This window comes from Hippocampus guttulatus, chromosome 18 (assembly GCF_054856545.1).
Source record: "Hippocampus guttulatus isolate MCC_2025c chromosome 18, RoL_Hgut_1.0, whole genome shotgun sequence".
NCBI classification, from domain to species: Eukaryota; Metazoa; Chordata; class Actinopteri; order Syngnathiformes; family Syngnathidae; genus Hippocampus; species Hippocampus guttulatus.
In genome coordinates, this window is record NC_141278.1 from 4720035 (window position 1) to 4738125 (window position 18091).

Consider the following 18091-nt stretch of genomic DNA (forward strand, 5'->3'; position numbering starts at 1 on the left):
ATTTGTGCTTGTGTGAGCACGTCTTAGATATGTCGCCGGCGCAGGTCTCCCCATTGCCTCGTATCGGAGATCATTGTGCATCCATCAGCATGCCGTTAAGCAGAGCCCGCTGAGGATATGAAATGGCTCTCGCTTTGAGGCCGCTGTCGCTGATCAATGCGTATAAACATTTCGTGTCATAATCAGCCATCAAGCGGCACAATAGCGCGGCACGAACGCCTTTCCGGGGCCGGGATGGCGACACGCGTGTCTACACGACGCGCATGAGTCCTTGGTGTGGCATCTGTGGCGCATTGGATGTGTTTGATGCAACATGGCGACGGGCAGGCACGAGAACACGCGTAGTTTGTTTGTCACGCAGTTAAACAAAAACACCCTTTCAACCATTCAAGCACCAAAAGCAATGTGCGTGCTCATTGTGTGTGTTGCCCTGAGTTGTGTCTGGGGATGGCTTTAGAAAGTAAACCAATTTATCCAAGGTATCCCATCTTGAATTAGCAGCTAATGACTCTATTAGCTTTCATTTTTGCGCCGAGGAGATTTGCCTGCATAAATTAGGCCACAATCATCGGCAAAGTGTCACGGCCAAAGGACAGTTTATAAATACAACAGCCGGGCCCTGTCAGCCGGGCCGGCCGCTGATATAGACGTCGCCGCAGACTTTGTCGTTGAGCACAACAGACTTGTGCCAGTCACAGAGTGACAGGGGACTGCGGGGGCCCCCAGGGGCAGCTCCCTCGCCGCCGTCCCTGAAAAGGTCAACTTGACGCGGGCACGAAACATCGACCGGCCCCCCTGTCGGCCCCGCTGATAAAAATCAGATAAACTTAAGACCACGTATCGATCGGCGCAGCGCAGCCTTAGGCAAATGTTGTCCGAGGACCTCCTCCTCCTCGCCTGCGCATATGATTACGCGCAAGCAAATTCCAATCATGCGGCGTTCAAGATGGGGGGGGGTGGCGGTCAATTAAACAGCGAGATGGCTGAAGACGAAGAACGGTTGTGGAATGAGCGGGTTTGTCGCAGTTTATGGCATGTGATTCACTTTCATTTTTTTGTGGCTGAAAGTCAAGCAATTTCTGTGGTTAAGACAAAGCAGTCGCCGAGTGGCGCTAGTGTGCAAAGCGTCGTTGAACAAGCAGCAGAAGAAGGTTGGCTTGGATGGCCAACGCGAAGTCAGGCCAGCAAATGAATTGGTGAATTGGAGTCAGGTGTATCTGAGGGAATTGATCAAGTACAGCGCGCAGGTGCGGCAAGATGGCGACCGACCTCTCACCCAATATGAGGTACTGTATACCGTATTGCATGTCTAACCGCCCCTCTCTTGCAGTGACCTTGACCTTTAATCTTCTGTAAACGTGAATATGACACTCCGTTGTCAATCATAATTCACGGTTCAGTCAAGCGACGACATATACATCGAATATACATCGATTTTCCATTTGCGTGCTGTATTCTATTTTCGTAGCAGACATAAAAATTGAAAATCAAACCGTTGTTTGTCTTTACAACCAATGAAACGAACAAGCTGTATTTTAATTTTAGTGGTTGTATTTTAAAATTAAAATCAAATACTGTCTGTCACCAGTCGTTTTTCTATTTTAAATAGCTGCTTTCAAACATAACACCCAGTGATCAAAATAGGCACGGACCCTAGACCTGTTTCCCGTTTTACTGTCACAGTCAGACATGTTTTCTGCAAATTGAAAAACAAAACAAACCACCATGTTGAACTCGATATTGTCCCCAAAACATGCCGCCTTTCAATCTCAGTTCAATCTGTTCAAATGACCAATAGAATACTTAGATTTGCTCTCGAGCTATTTTCAACACTTTTGATCATTCAATAAATTAGCAAAATTACAGACCACGTGATGAATTGGATTGGATTGATAAACTTTATTGTCAAACTATTAAAAAAAATGTTTCCGCTGAATTTTACTGCAGGTTTAATTTCGAGCAAAGCATAAAGGACAGCCCGACAGCAGAGGTGGTGCTTGTATGCATGCCAACACTTCCACCACAGTCATCTGACCATACATCCTCTAAAGTTCCTCCAATCGTCACTCTCGCCATGCTGGGTGCCTGTCTGCTGCCCTCTGCACCCACACCATCTTTCCGCACTTTTTTCTTTTTTTTAATCCATCCCACACTAACACTTGCACACTCTCTTCATCTGTGTGTTTCTCTCAGGAGGAGGAGCGTTAAAGCTCGGGGCAAGGAGGTGCTGATAAAAGGACAGGAATGTGACACGAGCTTGGACCGATGACCGCTGATAACATGAGGTGTGTGCGTGTGATTGTGTGAATACATAAATGTGTTCGTGTGTGCGCATGTGAGGCCCATCTGCAGTGTGTGTGTGCAAGAATGATTTGGGGGGGGAGTAGCACAGTTATCAGCTCTGTCTATGTCAGCGCCTCCATCTGTTGTTAGCTCTCTGGCCAGCCATGGTGTGTGTGCGCGCGCGTGTACGTTTTGCTCACTTAAGGGTGTTTTGGTGTCACCATGCCCAACGTAGAGAAGAGCTGCTGAAGCCCGCCACGCACAGCTTCAGTCCTCTGCTGCCAACTACTGGCAAAATGTTAGTACAACTTGAATTTATGTGAAGCTCTCTCTCAATCAATGCCCCCCACCCCCCATGCCAGGGGTGTCAAACTCATTTTTGTCGCAGGCCACATTGTAGTTCCATTTTCCCTTGGAGGGCCGTTATGAATTTTGGGAAACCATATCAATGTTTAATCCCCTCCACATCTTACATATACAGCGCACAGAAAATTGATAACTAGTTTTAAAATCAGAAGTCAAGAATAATGACTGTTATTATGGATTACATATGACAATTTGAAATTTTGGTTCAGACTTTAGCAAGCATCGTGGAACTTGACGCGCTTGATTTGCTTTCGCGGGCCACATAAAATGATGTGGCGGGCCAGATCTGGCCCCTGGGCCTTGACTTTGACACCTGTGCCCTACGCATATATAAATACCACTGGAATAATTAGCAGTGCAATTGAAGAGAATGCCTGAATTCAGCCACAGGGAGGAAATGGGTGTCACGTCTTGTGAGTGGATCATGTGTCAGGCTTTGCCGATTTTTGCACACAAAAAATGCCCGGCTCTTTTCCGAACCCACTTGCTGCATAGCTGCAGCATTTGGAGCAGATTGTGTGACTTTTACCTCATGTTGGGTGAATTGTTTGGAATTGAGGATTGGGATGAAGAATGGAATTGTCCCGTTTGAAAGTAGTTTGAGGCATGTCCTGAAGTTGGAGTACATTTAATTAAGATCAAGAATGTTCTCCTTAGCAAGTGTCGGTGGTGGCTGCATAGTACAGTGTGTAACTGCTAACTTTGTTTGGACCGGGGGGGTGTTAAATGGTGGTCAGGGTGATTAGCAACATCCAGTTGGGTCCCAATAAACCAGACAGCTGATTCCATCAGGAAGGGCATCTGGTTGAAAAACTGTGCCAATAATATCATGCGAGTGACTTCTTGGCAAATGTTGGGAATAAAAATCTGTATTGACGTTAGCCACAGCTATACTGAGAAGCTGGTCACATTTCTTGGCGTCAGTATGTGTAGTTCAGAATCTTGACCCGAATCCTCAACCCAATGCAGTAGGTGTGTGTGTGCTGTATATATATTGAACACTCGACATTGTCCCTAGGTGTGGGTGTGAGTGTAGATGGTTGTTCGTCTCTGTGTGCCCTTCAATTAGCACCGTCATCCAGGCACTTCTGTTTATGATTGGCAGTGGCGTAGAACCGACATTACTGAGATATGTTTCTAATTTGCTGCTCGCATTATCTTGCTATATTAGAAGGAAAATAACCCGTAATGATGTCAGCAGTGGAAAAATTTGTTTGACTTGTTCACAAAAAAAGTGCGCTCGTTATACGTTATCATTCAGTGTCGTGATGAATCACCACGACGTCCACTGCAAAGCAATCATTTGTACTCCATAAAGTCCAGTCGTGGCTCTCTCGAAATGCTCAAATGAACTGACTGTTATCGTTCAAATGGCATTCGTTTCTTGAGTCACGTCTTCTCCGAGTCTCCTGTGCTTTTGCTTCCTCCGCTCCCTCCAAAATGTATCGCATGAGAGATAGCCAAAGGCCATAATAGCAATTGTTTCTCCAGCGATGTACTAACACACATAAACAGCCCGTACGATATAATTCCATGCACATTCCCAGCATTGAAACAACTGTTTGCCCCAAAAATACCACGGCTGAAATGCTCAAAAAGTCAATTTTATCATCCCAAATGTATATGGAAATGATCCGGACGCGTGATTCATATGGACAAACCCACGAAATAAGTCATTCCAAATAGGTCATAATAATTATAGAGAGTGCTCCTTGTCGGCCATTATCAGTCAAGCGCATCTTTACAGTGCAAGGACAAAAGAAACCTGGATAGAAGCGTATGTCTGTATGTGTGTGTGCCTCGAAGCGCGACAACAGAATGTAGTTGAAGTTTAAGGTCAAACTCAATCAATTCGAATTGAGCAACTCTCCCGGAAATTAATCTGTCATTTGTATTGCGCTTTCAAGCTTAAAGGATCATTTCTGCCAATACCGCCTTTATTTTTGGCTTCTCCCGGAAAGGCAGAAACTGGACATATAAAATGTCGGGATGATTTGTGCCACAGCACGTTGTTGGCCTGACATACAAGAAACGAAATTCCAGTTTTTAGATCGCATGGGTTGCATTTGTTTGAGCAACACTTACCAACATGAAGACGCCAGTGTGTTGTGCTATTTTTGTTTGACCTTTAAATGGATACGAAAGTGTTTGTGGGCGTGACTTGACACCAACCACTTAAAACACAAGTAAAGTATGTATGTAAAGTATTTGGCAGTAAAGTATGCAAATATAACCGATAAAAATAAGCGATTATTTCTCAAATTTAATCTCAGCGATTCAGTCTAAAGACCTCCCAATAAAACACGGTCGTATATGGCTACTTGGTTTAGCCTGCCCATCAGGTTAAGTGTTGTAATAGTTACGAATGAGGGCGGCACAGTTCCGTTTGTTTCGTGGCTGACGTCATTCGGCCCCCTCGATGCTTACACTCATACCAAAACAACAAAAAAAAGGGGCTGCGAAATGAGATTAGGCTCTGACACTGGCCCCACATCATCCGCCGACGCGGCCGTGCCGTGAACTCTAACCCGGGCGAGACGGTTCGCTCGTCGGAAAACAGAGGCGGGCGCGATCCCGGAAGCCACAGGCGCGCGCAAGCTTTCCTGGAAGAATAAGTCATTCAAGTGCGCCATCTACAGGCCGAAAAACGCAACGACGTGCAGTTTTTTTTCTGGGTTATTCAGGTCGCTTTGTATGTTTAGTGTCATGATTTTATGACACTAAAAATTCAAAAAAATAGTACAAACAAGTTGAAGAGTTGAACAAGAGTTGAAATGATCAATTCTAAACATTAAATATAATGATAAATCAGAACTAAGTTGATAAATAGAGAAAGGTATTGAAATATCCATTATGAATACAAGAGAAAATTGACACAAGAGTGCCAGGGTGTCGATGTATATAATCCCGATACAAACCAAAAGTTGTAAAAATATCACGGTTAAGGGTAAAGTATGAGCCTTAATGGAGACTTCTTTCTTCTTACTTTTTTTTTCTTTTCTGATTGTTATAAAAATGATTTATTAGATATAAACACATAATGGGGTAGGACTAGATAAGTTTTTTACTTCTTCCTACTCCCTTGAACATAACTGTGTTGAATGAAGACTGATTTCTTTCTTTTTACTATCTTATCTACCTTATTTTCTGTCAAATTATTACTGTATATGTTTTATGTTCAATAAACAACAACAACAACAATCTCAAATACACCGATAGAAAGTTGGCAAGCATTGGGAAACAAAGTGGGAAGCTCTCATTTCAGTCCCAATTGAGCCATAAAATTGATGGACATGTTCTTTTTGAATAACCAACACACCTTAAATGTCTAAAACAAAACAACAACAAAAAAATCAATACATCGTATTGTCGTTTTGTCACCCAACAGTTATGAGTCAGGCTCAACACGTGGTCTTCATTTGCAGTTTATGTCACAATCACAACACTGAACACTCGCGCTAATGAGCATTTCTTAATGTACCCCATAATGCATCGAGTAAGTCATTTGCCTTCAACTGCTTCAACGAGGTTAAAGTACACAAAGAATACAGGAAAACACACTTGCACGAATGCTTGTTGATTTTATATACTGTATATACAGTATATATATATATATATATATATATAAACACACACACACACACAGTATTTTATCTTCAATGTCAATGCAAAAAGCTAGGCGATCAAAACTACTCATCTTGACATCTACTTTTGCTTACAATTACCAGAGATAAGAACTTCCGGGTGCAGCTCCAAAACAGAAATAACCAGTATATTACAATTATTAACATAAAGCTAAATTTGGGAGTCCATGTGAACGTGTGCTAATGATTAATATGTAGCGACCAAAATCTCTTTAAATATGACAGAACAAAGAAACATGGTAAAAAGGTCAGAGAGGATAGTCGACGATCGTTCAAAGAAATGAGCCGATTTTTCCTGCGGCACTTGCCAAAGCTTTCCTTTGGTGACTACAGTACTTCTCTTTGGCCGCTAGATAGCAGTAGAACCTTAATAGTGGAGTGCAACACAAGCGGTCCCGCTGGATTTTGTCAGAGGTTACTCTGGACAAGCGAGTGAAACAGTCTTCGTCTGTTGGGGTATAGTAGACACTGAAATGCCCCCCCCCCCCCACAAAAAAAAAAAAGGAAACAAAAAAAAATGTGTGTGTGTGTGTGGAGAAGCTTTACCTGCTTTGTTGATCTGATCATCCAATCAATGCTCTCACCACTCGTCAGATGGATTCCAATCCAAACTCCATCTGCATCATCTGGACATAAACATTTTACCTCTCAATCCTCTGCGCCGTCATCCTATTAAAGGGAATTAAATGCAACATGCAGGCAGCTTGGGCCAGACTATAATTAATATCAAGTGTTTACCCCGTCGTCGGGGGCCCCCGTTGGTTAATGGCATTGTTTATTGTGTTCCAGGCAATTCCGCCGCATCAATCCCGGTGTTGGCGGCCGGGCCCTGGTGTCGTCGAGGAGTGATGCTGGAGTGTGATTATAACAGAATAAAAAGGACATAATGAAGTGCTTTCCGCCCTGATATTCTCAGTCAGCCACATCCGTGCAGCCTTGATGGGCCTCCGCTGTATCGCATCGTCATTCCCCCCGACCTCCCATCATAAGGTTCATCGAGAGTTGATTTGTTTAAAATGCCAATAGCTCGACAATGGCAGGGTTCCCACAGGTCCTGAAAGTACCATGTATAGGAAGGCGTTTTTGAGCCAAAAAAACCACCATGTATAGTAAGCCGCTTTGAGCCGAAAAAAACGACCATGTATTGGAAGGCGTTTTTAGCCGAAAAAACCGACCATGTATAGCAAGGCGTTTTGAGCCGAAAAAAACGACATAGTATAGTAAGGCGTTTTTAGCAAAATAAAAAAACGACCATGTACAGTAATGCGTTTTTAGCCGAAAAAAACAACCATGTATATATAGGAAGGCGTTTTTAGCCGAAAAAACCGACCATGTATACGAGGCTTTTTGAGCCGAAAAAAACGACCATGTATAGTAAGGCGTTTTTGAGCCAAAAAAACCACCATGTATAGTAAGCCGTTTTGAGCCGAAAAAAAACGACCATGTATATATAGTAAGGCGTTTTTAGCCGAAAAAAACGACCATGTATCGGAAGGCGTTTTTAGCCGAAAAAACCGACCATGTATAGCAAGGCGTTTTGAGCCGAAAAAAACGACATAGTATAGTAAGGCGTTTTTTAGCCCGGAAAAAACGACATAGTATAGCAAGGCGTTTTGAGCCGAAAAAAACGACATAGTATAGTAAGGCGTTTTTTTGCCCGGAAAAAACGACATAGTATAGTAAGGCGTTTTTAGCCGAAAAAAACGACCATGTATAGTAAGGCGTTTTTCGCCCGCAAAAAAACGATAGTATAGTAAGGCGTTTTTCACCCGGAAAAAACGACATAGTATAGTAAGGCGTTTTTTAGCCCGAAAAAACGACATAGTATAGTAAGGCGTTTTTTAGCCCGAAAAAAAAAACGCCATAGTATACAAAGGCGTTTTTAGCCTGAAAAAACGACATAGTATAGTAAGGCGTTTTTCGCCCGAAAAAATTGACATAGTATAGTAAGGCGTTTTTAGCCCGAAAAAACGACATAGTATATATAGTAAGGCGTTTTTCGCCCCAAAAAAAAATGACATAGTATAGTAAGGCGTTTTTAGCCCGAAAAAACGACCATGTATAGTAAGGCGTTTTTAGCCCGAAAAAACGACATGGTATAGTAAGGCGTTTTTAGCCCGAAAAAATGACATAGTATAGGCGTTTTTTTAGCCCGAAAAAACGACATAGTATAGTAAGGCGTTTTTAGCCCGAAAAAACGACATGATATAGTAAGACGTTTTTTAGCCCAAAAAAATTGACATTGTATAGTAAGGCGTTTTTAGCCCGAAAAAACGACCATGTATAGTAAGGCGTTTTTAGCCCGAAAAAACGACATGGTATAGTAAGGCGTTTTTAGCCCGAAAAAACGACATAGTATAGTAAGGCGTTTTTTAGCCCGAAAAAATGACATAGTATAGGCGTTTTTTTAGCCCGAAAAAACGACATAGTATAGTAAGGCGTTTTTAGCCCGAAAAAACGACATAATATAGTAAGACGTTTTTTAGCCCAAAAAAATTGACATTGTATAGTAAGGCGTTTTTAGCCCGAAAAAACGACCATGTATAGTAAGGCGTTTTTAGCCCGAAAAAACGACATCGTATAGTAAGGCGTTTTTTGGCCGAAAAAACGACATAGTATAGTAAGGCGTTTTTTAGCCCGAAAAAACGACATAGTATAGTAAGGCGTTTTTACCCCAAAAAAATGACATAGTATATATAGTAAGGCGTTTTTTAGCCCGAAAAAAACGACATAGTATAGTAAGGCGTTTTTCGCCCGAAAAAACGACATGGTATAGTAAGGCGTTTTTAGCCCGAAGAAATCGACATAGTATAGTAAGGCGTTTTTAGTTGCCCGAAAAAACGACATAGTATAGTAAGGCGTTTTTTGGCCGAAAAAACGACATAGTATAGTAAGGCGTTTTTTAGCCCGAAAAAAAACGACATAGTAGAGTAAGGCGTTTTTAGCCGAAAAAAACGACCATGTATAGTAAGGCGTTTTTCCTCCCGCAAAAAACGACATAGTATAGTAAGCCGTTTTTCGCCCGAAAAAACGACATGTATAGTAAGGCGTTTTTAGTAGCCCGAAAAAACGACATAGTATAGTAAGGCGTTTTCGCCTGAAAAAACGACATAGTATAGGTGTTTTTTAGCTCGAAAAAACGACAGTATAGTAAGGCATTTTTCGCCCGAAAAAAACGACATAGTATAGTAAGCCTTTTTTTAGCCCGAAAAAACGACATAGTAGAGTAAGGCGTTTTTAGCCCGAAAAAACGACCATGTACAGTAATGCGTTTTTAGCCGAAAAAAACGACCATGTATAGGAAGGCGTTTTTAGCCGAAAAAAACGACCATGTATAGTAAGCCGTTTTTTAGCCCGCAAAAACGACATGTATAGTAAGGCGTTTTTAGTAGTCCGAAAAAACGACATAGTATAGCAAGGCGTTTTTTAGCCCGAAAAACGACAGTATAGTAAGGCGTTTTTCGCCCGAAAAAACGACATAGTAGAGTAAGGCGTTTTTAGCCCGAAAAAAACGACCATGTATAGGAAGGCGTTTTTAGCCGAAAAAAACGACCATGTATAGTAAGGCGTTTTTTAGCCCGCAAAAACGACAGTATAGTAAGGCGTTTTTCGCCCGAAAAAACGACATAGTATAGTAAGGCGTTTTTAGCCCGAAAAAACGACATAGTATAGTAAGACGTTTTTTAGCTCAAAAAAACGACAATGTATAGTAAGGCGTTTTTAGCACACTGGACGGGGTTTGAACTCGCGCTGCCTGGACGGAAAGCCAGCGTGTATACCTCTACACCACCAGTGACTGTGAGTTTCTTCGCACGATAGGCATATTTGACATGCACTCTGAGGGTTTGCAGGAAAATAACTGTTTGGTGATGTTTTTCGCACATCACTGAGCTGGGTTTGAACTGGAGTTGCCTGGATGGAACGCCGGCGTGTATTCCACTACACCACCAGTGACTGTGATTTGTTCTACACGATAGGCATATTTGACATGCACTTTGGAGGGTTTGCAGAAAAAAGTAACTGTTTGGTGATGTTTTTCTCACGTCACTGAGCTGGGTTTGAACCGGAGTTGCCTGGACGGAACGCCGGCGTTTATTCCACTATACCACCAGTGACTTTGATTTGTTCTACACGATAGGCATATTTGACATGCACTTTGGAGGGTTTGCAGGAAAAAAAATTTGCTGTTGTTTTTCCTCACGTCACTGAGCTGGGTTTGAACTGGAGTTGCATGGACGGAATGCCGGCGTTTATTCCACTACACCACCAGTGACTGTGATTTGGTCTGCACGATAGGCACATTTGACATGCACTTTGTAGGGTTTGCAGGAAAATGATTACTGTACTATGTCGTTTTTCGGGCTAAAACGCCTTACTATACTATGTCGTTTTTTCAGGCTAAAAAACGCCTTACTCTACATGGTCATTTTTTTCGGCTAAAAACGCCTTACTATACTATGTCGTTTTTTCGGGCTAAAAAACGCCTCACGATACTGTCATTTTTTTCGGGCGAAAAACGCCTTACTATACTATGTCGTTTTTTCGGGCGAAAAACGCCTTACTATACTATGTCGTTTTTTTCGGGGTACTAAAAACGCCTTACTTTACTATGTCGTTTTTTTGGGGCGAAAAACGCCTTACTGTACTATGTCGTTTTTTCGGGCTAAAAACGCCTTACTATACATGGTCGTTTTTTCGGGCGAAAAATGCCTTACAATACAATGTCGTTTTTTCGGGCTAAAAAACGCCTCACGATACTGTCGTTTTTTTCGGGCGAAAAACGCCTTACTACACTCGTTTTTTTCAGGCTAAAAAACGCCTTACTATATACTATGTCGTTTTTTCGGGCTAGAAAACGCCTTACTATACTATGTGTTTTTTTCGGGCGAAAAACGCCTTACTACACTGTCATTTTTTTCGGGCTAAAAAACGCCTTACTATACTATGTCATTTTTTTCGGGCTAAAAAACGCCTTACTATACTATGTCGTTTTTTCGGGCTAAAAACGCCTTACTATAATATGTCGTTTTTTTCGGGCTAAAAAACGCCTTACTATACTATGTCGTTTTTTCGGGTGAAAAACGCCTTACTATACATGGTCGTTTTTTTCCGGCTAAAAACGCCTTACTATACATGGTAGTTTTTTCCGGCTCAAAACGCCTTACTATACATGGATCCTTTTTTTCGGCTAAAAACGCCTTACTATACATGGTCGTTTTTTTTGGCTAAAAACGCTTTACTATACCTCATCGTTTTTTGGGGCAAAAAATGCCTTACTATACATGGTCCTTTTTTTTGCTAAAAACGCCTTACTATACATGGTCTCTTATATCTAGAACTGCTTCAGACAACAAAGTGTATGCAGAAAAGTGGTGAAGATTGCACGACTGTCTGTGCCCTATGTGTTGTGTTGTGTTACTTTTGTTATTATTACTTCAAAATGGTGCCGCGAGAGTGGCTGCCTTTCCAGCAGCTCCCATATTTTGTTGTTCTACTTCTTCCTTTCATAACTTTGCTGCTGTGAATTGGGAATTTCTCCATTGCGAGACTAATAAAGGTTTTCTTATCTTATGGTCGTTTTTTTCGGCTAAAAACTTCTCACTATACATGGTCGTTTTTTTCGGCTCAAAACGCCTTACTATACATGGTCGTTTTTTTCGGCTGAAAACGCCTTACTATACATGGTCGTTTTTTTTCGGCAAAAAATTCCTCACTATACATAGTTTTTTCCGGCAAAAAACGCCTTACTATACATGGTCGTTTTTTTCGGCTAAAAACGCCTTACTATACATGGTGGTTTTTTTCGGCTAAAAACACCTTACTATACATGTTTTTTTTCGGCTAAAAACGCCTTACTATACATGGTCGTTTTTTTCGGCTAAACCCGCCTTATTATACATGGCCGTTTTTTTCAGCTAAAAAACGCCTTACTATACATGGTCGGTTTTTTTCGGCTAAACCCGCCTTATTATACATGGCCGTTTTTTTCAGCTAAAAAACGCCTTACTATACATGGTCGTTTTTTTCGGCTAAACCCGCCTTATTATACATGGCCGTTTTTTTCAGCTAAAAAACGCCTTACTATACATGGTCGGGTTTTTTTCGGCTAAAAACGCCTTACTATACATGGTCGTTTTTTGGGGGCTAAAAACGCCTTACTATACATGGTGGTTTTTTTCGGCTAAAAACACCTTACTATACATGTTTTTTTCGGCTAAAAACGCCTTACTATACATGGTCGTTTTTTTCGGCTAAACCCGCCTTATTATACATGGCCGTTTTTTTCAGCTAAAAAACGCCTTACTATACATGGTCGTTTTTTTTCGGCTAAAAACGCCTTATTATACATGGCCGTTTTTTTCAGCTAAAAAACGCCTTACAATACATGGTGTTTTTTTTCGGCTAAAAAATGCCTTACAATAAATACATGGTGGTTTTTTTCGGCTAAAAAATGCCTTACTATACATGGTCGTTTTGTTTCGGCTAAAAACGCCTTACTATACATGGTCGTTTTTTGGGGCTAAGAACGGCTAAAAATGCCTTACTATACATGGTGTTTTTTTCGGCTAAAAACGCCTTACTATACATGGTGGTTTTTTTCGGCTAAAAACGCCTTACTATACATGGTGGTTTTTTTCGGCTAAAAACGCCTTACTATACATGGTGATTTTTTTCGGCTAAAAACGCCTTACTATACATGGTGATTTTTTTGGGCTAAGAACGGCTAAAAATGCCTTACTATACATGGTGTTTTTTTCGGCTAAAAACGCCTTACTATACATGGTCGTTTTTTTCGGCTAAAAACGCCTTACTATACATGGTGGTTTTTTTCGGCTAAAAACGCCTTACTATACATGGTGATTTTTTTCGGCTAAAAACGCCTTACTATACATGGTCGTTTTTTTTCGGCGAAAAACGCCTTGCTATACATGGTCGTTTTTTTCAGCTAAAAACGCCTTACTATACATGGTCGTTTTTTTTCGGCTCAAAACGCCTTGCTATACATGGTCGTTTTTTTTCGGCTCAAAACGCCTTACTATACATGGTCGTTTTTTTCGGCTCAAAACGCCTTACTATACATGGTCGTTTTTTTCGGCTGAAAACGCCTTACTATACATGGTCGTTTTTTTCGGCAAAAAATTCCTCACTATACATAGTTTTTTTCCGGCAAAAAACACCTTACTATGCATGGTCGTTTTTTTCGGCTAGAAACGCCTTGCTATACATGGTCGTTTTTTTTCCGGCTTAAAACGGCTCACTACACATGGTCGTTTTTTTTGGGCTAAAAAAAAGACCACGTATAGTAAGGAATTTTTAGCTGAAAAAAGGACCATGCTTCGTAAGGCGTTTTTGGCCCATAAAGACGACCGTGTATAGTTTTTGGACGAAAAAAAAGACCATGTACAGTCAGGCGTTTTTTTCCGAAAAAAACCCGACCATGAATAGTAAGGAGAACTAACAGGAAGACCGGAGCCAGATTCGAACCCTGCACCTCTCCAGTGCAAACCATTCGATTACCAGGCAGGTCAAGAAGGGTTCCCATGGGTCCTTAAAGTTGATAAAAGTCCATGAAAAAAGTTATAAAATTGTAAAAAAAACAAAAAAAACGACCATGCATAGTCAGGCGTATTTGGCTGGAAAAAAAAACACGACCATGTAGTAAGGCGTTTTGGGTCGAAAAAAAACGACCATGAATAGTAAGGAGAACTCACAGGAAGACCGGAGCCGGATTCGAACCCTGCTCCTCTGCAGTGCAAACCATTCGACTATCAGGCAGGTCATGAAGGGTTTCCACGGGTCCTTAAAGTTCATAAAAATCCTTGAAAAAGTTGTAAAATTATGTTTCTAATTGTCCTTAATTTTCAGGGAAAGCTTCTAAAATCAATAAAAATTCTTAAAAATTAACCTGTGGTGTTCATTTAATTTTCCGCACCCTTCCAATCAATAGTTTTGCCGTAAAATGCGCCTGGCGCCCTTCCCCTCAAACCCCGCTGTCGGGCTACATTCCTTTCTGGTTCCCGCTCTGCTTTTCCCGCCGTCTCCGATCAGTTCCGATGATGATCACGTGATCACTTTGGTTCATTTCGGGCCAATTTGACATGTCAAAAGAAGGGTTAACTGATTGCCCCTAAAAATAAAGATGTGCTCTTCTTTGGCAGCAATGATTTGAACACCAGCTCAGTGATATACGGCTTTCTGTTCTTTAAATCCACCGTGAATCCCCCTGCTGAATGAAGAAAAATTCCTTCAAAAATGGCTAAATTAGCCCTCAAATGTCCTTAAAAGGTCCATAAATAAAAAGTAAGTGGAAGAGTGGGAACCCTAAATGGGACGGCGTCCTTTAAAATGGAGCATCAATACGTAAATAATAGTGCAGATTTCCATATTTGACATGTGAGTGCTGCTGTATAGATAGATAGGCGCACACTGGAGAGAAGGAAGAGGGCGGGGGACGAATGGAACAGGTTGGTGGTGATTAATTGACGAAATAGAGAGTTGATTGGAGTAATTAAACAAAACAAGGTAAAGCAAACGACTGGGCTGCCATCTGGGCCCGCCGGCGAAATGCACGTTCATTTTGCTGGCATCAAAGCACACCATTTATTCATGCATATGATGATAGCAGGGAAGCGGCTGGGCTCGGCGACGTGTGGGACTTTAAATGGAGGATTTGCATTTTTAAAATTTTTGGGACACAAAGTGAGTAAATGATTGGTTCGGGAGCAAGATGAAGACTGTGTTGATGGAACGCATCCGATTTGAACACATTCTTCAGCCCCACGTTGGCTCCAATCCAACGACTGACGGATTTGACTCTTTGAGATCGTGGTTCCGTCTGAACGCAACTTGACTCACTTCGCAACAAGCAGCAGTTTGGCAGATTGTAAACGACTCCGAAAGGGACTTCAAGGTGTTTTATTGCCACTCCCCGTTGGAGCTTGCAGTCAAAGTAAACATAAAACAAGGGAAATGACATGTCATTAAAAGCAAAACACAGAACTTTGCCTTAAAGTCTGCCAGGTGACAAATGATGGGACATGCTGTTGACGTTAGGAAATGTCATTTATTGGCATTAAAATGTCTAAAATTGAGCTTTCAAAAATTCCCACAATAAATTGGATTTTATGATTTTCAAATCAAAAGAGCCTTCAATCTCAAACAAAATAATAATAACAAAAAAAACTGGTTAGTGACTCGCGGGTACTGCGCAATCATGATAACGGAACTGATAAAAGAGTTTTAGTTGGGACTCTTAAAAGCAGATGCACGTCATGTCATGTCCAGTATGGATAACGTGGCACATTGGGAACACTGGGAAGTTGTTTTTCAATTCTATTTCAAATGGTGTTCAAATGTCTTGAATGGAATTTACCTTAAAATGTAGAAACCTTGACTACTGAAGGCGAAGATTATTTATCCTCTGTGAAGAACTGCATACTCCTTCATGGCCCTGGATAAGATATTGAAAGATTAGAACTCCACCCGAGCCGCTCAGCATGACAACCGTAAACATTATCGACAGTATCAATCAAAAAATGAACATGAACGCTTTTGCGGCAAAGAAATTGCGGTGAAGCTCTCTGATTGGGTTTCATTAGATAGTGCGGGTGGACCTAATATTGGGGCGGTTGAATTAATCCATTTCATATTATTTGACAGGCCATCAAAATTGGGTCAACGAGCAAAACTGGAAAAGACCACAATCGTAATATTGGATGTGCATTGCACGTTAGGCTTTGTTTCGAATGCAACAGCAAGGCCAGCCTGCAAAACAATTCCACTAAATGTGTCTGTTTGTCTCTAACATATCTTTGCATACGCATCCATGACACGGCATCACAGTGTGATCATCTCGGCCCGGCGGAGTGATGCCACGATGGAGATTACATGTGCAGAGAGGCGGAACGGAAACACAGATGGAACTCAATAATTAACACGTGCGCACATTTCGACAAGCTCACACAGATATACACACACATATATACATATACACACACATGCATGTCGATGTGCGCACGCATACGCACCCTTGGCCGTGTGTTATTTTTGAAGTCATTCAACCGTTGGGTAAATCTGGTCTCTTCATTTTTGATCTTTTCCAGGGCCCTTCAGAGAGGAGTGCGAGGGTTGTGGCGTGCGCGCATATGAAATTGCTTACATTAAATGCCGCAATGTTTTTCCAATGGGCTGGAACATATTAAGCTGAAAATGAATAGCAGGTCTCCTCGACACCATGTTGCGCCGTGGCTTAGCCTTCACTTCCCCTTCTCCCTGTGCTCCATCATAGCGACAGCTGTCACTTTTACAGCGCCCGTTGCCTTGTGTGTGCACTTGCTGTGTATGTGTGTATTTATATGTGTGCCAGTACATGTGCAGTGGCCTTCTTCTGCAGGTCATGTGTGCAGACAAAAGGCTCACATCTGCCTGACTCTGGCTGGAAGGGGAGCCCGTGCACATCTGCTCGTTGTCCGGAGCAGGAAGCCGTTGCAATAATGTGCATCAACACCCTTCTCGTAAATATGGCGTCTTTTATGTTGCCCAGCAGGTACATGGCGTAGGCATTAAAGTGTGAGGTGTTTGGATGCATTGGGATGTATATGTGCGTGTAGCCACATATGCATATTTATGAGTTTGTGTGTCAGACTGGAGGCGGGAGTGTGTGTGGGGGGGGGGGGGGTATACTCATTGGTATGCTGAGTGAATCCTGTTCCCCTGTGGTGCTGGGTGGGATAGGAAGCATCTGTCACCTCTGCAGAGATCCAGCATGCAGCCGACTTAACCATTCAAGTGCCGCATCACCTGAGAGAGAGAGAGATTTCTATTGGTGGAACCCTCCAGGTGGGTGGGGCTCGTGACAAGGGTGAAAGGGAGGGGCTAAGTGCATACATGCATGAGCTATCCTGGCGGGAGGTGTGGCCTTGTTGCCGTAGAAACTCAATACCTTGCTGAGCTATTGGTTGGCTGGGGAAATTGCTGACATATAGCTCTGCCTCACCGTTCTCTGTCCCTTTGGACGCTCACACACACGCACACGCACACACACACACACACAGCCGGGTTGTGCCCTGCAGGAGTGTGTTTAACACAGCGTTGGTTACCTATAGCTATACAACCCAATCCATCTATTTATATCGCGCTTTCTCACAACAGCTGCACAATTACCTCATTTCTACAACTCATCCCCAAATTCCACGTTACTTCCGTCACGTGTGTGTCAAAGGTGAGCAGAGTTGAACATTGGGGGTGATTTTTATTGTTATCCCCCCTTTCTGGCTCCTAACGCAGCTGTCCGGCATAATCAGTGGTAACGTACAGAAGAAAGTAATATTATCTATATGTATGCAGTATGTCCTCCGGGTGTCATTGAGCGCCGGTATAAATCAGCTGGTTGTGCGAAGGTCTGGCTGCGGTGAATTAGCCCGGTTTTAATTGTGTCTGTAATAAATGACTCTAATTAGTCAAGGCTCTTCCTCAGCCTCTGCCGCCCTGACATAATCATCTTCTGAAAGCAAACCACATCTCATCGCCATACTTCATCTCTCTGTGGCCTGGAGGGACAGGAGGGATTCTCTCTCTCCCCCGATCCCCCCCCCCCCCTTCTTGGAAAAACCCAACCAGACAAAAGGATCCTCCTTTTTGTCCATTATTTGTCTCTTGCCTGAGTTTTGGGCATCTCATTTGGAAAATTAGGTGGTTTGACAGATGTGTACTTTATTACAGTGGTGCTCATGAGTGATGAGTTTTGGGGGGGGGCATCCATTAAAAAAAAAAAAAAATTAAAGTCTGATTGTGAGCAA

General features: G+C 42.2%; 1 long non-coding RNA gene across 1 annotated transcript; it reads right to left on the bottom strand.

Moving 5' to 3' along the window:
* Positions 1-6831: 6831 nt before the first annotated feature.
* Positions 6832-14113, bottom strand: LOC147190729 (uncharacterized). The gene is made up of 3 exons (XR_015103684.1): positions 14006-14113; positions 7032-7144; positions 6832-6919 (listed from the first exon to the last, which is right to left on the bottom strand). It is a non-coding gene; the product is annotated as an uncharacterized LOC147190729 (long non-coding RNA).
* Positions 14114-18091: the final 3978 nt, after the last annotated feature.